We start from the raw sequence: 5,437 nt of genomic DNA on the forward strand, positions 1-5,437 counted from the left end.
AACGTCTTCTCTTAGCCAAATTGCTTGCTGCTTTCTTCACCCAGTCGGAGATGGGTTTGTGCCCTAGTGCCAAGGAGGTTTGGGGGGACACTTCCTAAGACCTCTCTTCTTTTGACGTTCCCTTTATCCAAATCTATCACCAGCGCCCCCTTCATGATATAAAAGAAGATATGTCTGCTATCTAACAACAACAACAACTTTAGGAAAAAAAAAAAGAAATTCATACACGGTGGGATGTGGTGATGGTAAGACAAGAGCTAGCCTTTTTTTTTTTTTAACAGTTTGTTTAACATATTATCAACTTGCAATTACATTCCTAGATTTCTTCACCAGTGGATTGGTGGAGGATCAGCTATTCTATGGAATCAAGGGGATCATCAAACTGGAGATATCAGGTACCTTATGAGGTATCTGACCCAGGCAGATTAAATTATTCGCCCAAGGAGATCCAGGAAAGTGCCTTAAGTAAGACTTGAGTATAACTTCTTTGACTTCAGAGACTTCCTCTTCCCCTAGGTCAGTGGAGGGGAAAGGAAAGCACAGGATATTTCTCCTTCAGTGCTGCTACCCTCTGGTTGCCTGACAGAGCCATCAATAGTAAACCATCATCAAGTAAACCTGTGCAACGACAAACCATGCTGCCTTTCTTGATGTCAATCAAACAACTCACCCAAGAAGTAATGTTGTTGGGAAAAAAAAGAGGGAATGGCCTCCTCCCTCTAAACCAGATTTTTCCAAAATGTGGGATGTTCCTCTCTGGGGGAAGCAATGTCCAAAATTCTTGTATCTTTTTGAATACAATTCCCACTTAAATTCGGTTCAGACATTTTGTTCAATGAAAACCAAATTGGAGTCAGAGTCAACTAAGAGTCTAAGACTCACAATGAATTCTCACTTGTTGTCAGGGCAGTAGTTATTTAATATTGCATAGGCAAGTTCAAGTTTGAACTGAGAACAAACCGTCAAATCTGGGTGCGTGTAGGATCTGCCAGCATCATTGGCATTATGTATAGGTTGGTGATGCAGTCAAGTGATATCATCACACTCTTTAAAACGCTTGAACATGAAGTATGTCAAGTTGAAGTTAAACAATCTTTGCGTAGTACTCAAACGTATCATCATATCTGTCATATTTCTCAAAATCATTCATTCATTTTGGTAAGTGAAGTACAACATAATGAGTTGGGGTTGGGGGCGGGGGGGGGGGGGTTGGTGTGTTGTTGTTGATGTTGCTGTTGTTGTTGTTTTGGTGAGGGAACCGGGGGTTAAATGACTTGCTTAGGTCACACAGCTAGCAAGTGTCAAGTGTCTGAGGCTGGATTTGGACTCAAGTCCTCCCAACTCTGGGTCCAACTCTCTATCCATTTGCCACCTAGCTATCCCTTGATTTGTTTTTAATAAAAACAAAGAAAGAAACAAAACCCTGCAACTTCTTCACTATTGAAATAACTTTAAAATGGTTATATATAATCTTTGGAAACTCTCTTCTCCTCTCCTCTAAGCTGTTCTCTCTCATGGGATTAGCTCCTGCCACACTAGACTGGCCTGCTGTTGGCATGTCTACTGTGTTATAGTACTGTGTTACCTCAACCCAGAGGTATGTCTGATTTTTTTTTTCGAATAATCATAAGGAATTTTATATATCATTATCTGTCTTTATCCAACAATTTTGAGACAGCCAGGTGGTAAAGTGGTAAAGGAGCACCTGCCCCAGAGTTGGGAGGACCTGAGTCCAAATCCAGCCTCAGATACTTTCTAGCTTTGTGATTTAGGGCCAGTCACTTAACCACTTGTCTGCCTCACATGTCAAATGGGGATAATGATAACACCTGCCTGCCAGGGGTTGTTGTCAGGACAAAACGAAGTAATGTTTGTAAAGCACATTGCAAACCTTTAAGTGCCATATAAATCTTAGCTATTGTAAATATTGTGAAAACCCTCCATTCCTCCCAAATTGCTTAAGTACTTGGTGATACCTCACTTATAACCAATTGACTGACTTCAGTCCGGCTGTCTGGACCTTCTGTGCTTACATTAATTCCGGGAGAGGCAGAAGAAACCTTTTCTCCACCACAACACCTTTTTATCCATGACTTGGAAAGAGGCTTACTCACTGTATTGTATTTTACTGGTCCAGAACTCTGATTTTATCTGTGTAGAGAACTCCCAGTGAGAAAACTCCCTCTTACCATTGCAGATCAGCAGTTGCTCTGCAGTTTTGTTTTGTTTTGAGAGATCCTTGAGATACATAGCTATTAAAGCGAACTTACCTAAGGTCATCTGAGCCAGGTAATGTCAGAGACAGAAATGGAATCCAGATCTTCTTCCTTCAGAGGGAAGCTCTCTATTTTCTATGCCAACTGGCCTTCAAGGCATTTCTCCTGTAAAATCTGCAGACGCACAAAGTGAAGAAGAACATGGTGAATGCAACAGGATTTAAAATAACTCAAAATTGCACCAAACCTTCTAAAATGAAATGTGAGAGAGATCTATTTTAATGTCTTATATGTTTGGGGTGTTTGTTTGTTTGTTTTTAAGTTACCATCACCAGTAAAACATGGAGGGAGAATAGCTAGATAAAAATTTGCCTGAAGATTTTGAAATTTGTCTGGGTTGAATTGTGACGTAGCTGCCAAAGAAAGCTCACGCCATCTTGAGCTGCAGTAAGAATGCCCTAGCTTTCAGGATTAGGGAGGGAAACAAGGCTTATTCTCCTCTGGTATGGTCTGACCACAGCCACTGGGGATCTTTCCAGGGAGCCACATGTTCAAAAGGATATTAAATAAAACAGAGAGCATCAAGTGGAAAGCAACCAAAAAGTCTGTACCACATAAGAATCAACTCAAGGACCTGGGGATGTTTATCCTACAGATGAGAAAACTTAGGGGGGATGTAAAAGCTGTCCTCAAGGTTTTGAGGGGCTGTCCTGTGGAGAAGGAATTCAATGCTTACCTTGGCTCCAGAGCAATGAGGGAAAACTGCAAAGAACAGATCCACAGCATGGTCCTATAGTCTTTAATCAAGCAGATGAGTGATTACCCCAAGGAGAGCAGTTAGAAATGCATGCAGATCGTTTTGGTTTTGCTTTGTTCCCAAGTTAAGTCAACATTCAAAAAATCCTAAACTAACTCTATGAGAGGTCACATTATATAGAAACTACTTCTACATCTCTAACTTTGAATTGAGAGTTCTTAATAGCATTAGCCCTTTTAGGCCCTGAAAGTGTAATTGTCCATCACCGACTTAGCAGAAAGGAACAACTTTTCCCACTGTCCTCAGTTTCTTTTCAGGACGACAACATTTTTTTCCTAGGCATAGCTAAGGGATATTTCTTTCCATCACTCCCCTTCTGCATTAAAATGCCCACAAGTCCCTTCTTGGAGACATTGGTATCCAAAAAGGAACAGTTCTCTCCCCCCCCCCCCCCCCCACCTCAGAAAGAATTGGAATGACAACCAACTCAAGTCAGGAAGGTTTCCAAGCTGACTATGGAACTCTATCTATTACTCAGAAGCCAAAACTCACACTTTTTGTTATATCCTGTGCTGCTTACCCTGCCACTTCCTCAATCCCATCCCCCCAAGGACCCTGTTTTTAATCTCTTGTTTGTGCTGTCTTCTCTTTCTTTTCCCAGTTTAACAACCTCTTAGTTTATTTAATCCTGCTGCCTAGGAGCAAGAAGGTACTAAAAAGGCATTGTGCTTCAACAGTCAGTCTCAGGTAGGAAAGATGTCACTAGAGAAAGGCGCTTACACAATTGGAAATGGCAACGTCAGAATCTCAGAGGAGAGGGATTTGATGAGGAGGTAGATGTATTTATTGGTTGCAATCAATACATTTTTGCAATGAGACATGAAGAAATCACTGGAATCCCTCTTTGGGTGACCCTGCTCCCCTTCTAGAGGTTATTAGACCCAGCTCTGGGTCTTCCAAATTCCTCTTGAGTATGTACAGTCACGTAAAGGCTAGCCAGGGAGTGAGTCTGAGCTGGAAAGGGACATTGCTAACTGTAGGCCAGGTCTCTCACCTGTCAGGAGATTACTTTTTAAATCTCCATAGCCTGTTTTCTAAAGTGAAAAGGAAAAGGAGGGTTGAGCCACTTTCCCATTATTCCTCCACACTTTCTTTAATCCCTCAGGATGATCCCTGACCCTTCAAATTTCAGCTTCCAAACTGACTTAGAAAACTAGACAACAGAAAGTGATATGCGATATTGCTGCAGTTTTATGCTGTGTTATGGTGGTGCCAACTCCAAGAATTCCGAGTCAGACCCCCTCTAATCCAAGGACAGGCCTTTATTGAGACTGATGCCTCTTAGGAGGAGGGCTAAATTCCAAGAGGAACCAGCAACTTCAGAGGAAGCAAGATAGTTCTTTATAGGGTAAAGATGCAATTACATTAACAGATATTTATAAACATTAGAAAAGACAGGAGGGGTTTGTTAAGGAATTAGGTAACAGGGGAAGGGTCCCTTCTGTGGAGGGAAAGCAAACTATATGCAAGTGTGGAGGGAATTCTGATTTTTATAATAATGGACATGATATGTGTAATGAATATGCTAATAGATTAGATTTTGCAGAATTGCCTTTTCCAGCTCCTGAGTGAGATTCACAATGCAGCTGGAAGTGATCGATCAAACCTTGACAAGGCTCACAATCACCAGCATCCTTCACATGCCTGTGTACCTGAAGTGAATTGAATCAAAGACTACAGAACCTGTTCCTTTCACAGAACTCTGGTCCTGTGGCCCACCAAGTAAGGATCCCCAAGGACTTGAGCAACATTACTCCCACAAGAGTCCAGAATTGTTGTATTGTCTTCCATCTGTGGATTTGTCTTGGGAAACCACTCACTCTGGCCCTGGGGAGGATTGCTTACAATCCATCTCCCCCGCGCGCCCCCCCCCCCCAACCCCTTCCCTTCCACTGGTGATTTATATATATAATCTCTGTCTTCACTCCAGCAAGTTGGAATTCCGATCAGAAGAATTCCAGGTTTGCAAATCTGTTCCCCACAATGAAACTGATTAATTAAATGGCTACCTGATTACTGGCACTTTGCCTCTGGTCTGCTGTTTCCTCATTCTCGGGTTAGAAACTGACTCAGTAAAATCCTGTTAACACTTCTGTGGTTTGGTGGTCAAACATCCTGGTTGTGCTTCCATCTGATTGGCTAGCTATTGGGGTCCTATCTGGTCAAGATGGATAGTTAGGTATTGTGGTCCTGTTTAGGGCTAAGTGGATGATGTGATTGTGGTTGAGTACAAGAACACGCCTGTTCAAATATGTGAATTGGATCTGGGGGCAGTGGCTGGCTAGGGCCAGTAGGCTGTATTCAGTCTCAGGGCCTGTGGTATGGTTAAAGCCAGATTGTGTGGTTAAATCAGGACATACCTGCCGTTCAGTGGGGCTGGTAGGGAAGTTAAAATATTGGGGCT

This window comes from Petaurus breviceps, unplaced genomic scaffold (assembly GCF_028583685.1).
Source record: "Petaurus breviceps papuanus isolate PSGF00001 unplaced genomic scaffold, PetGlider_PUasm1.0 90865, whole genome shotgun sequence".
NCBI classification, from domain to species: domain Eukaryota; kingdom Metazoa; phylum Chordata; class Mammalia; order Diprotodontia; family Petauridae; genus Petaurus; species Petaurus breviceps.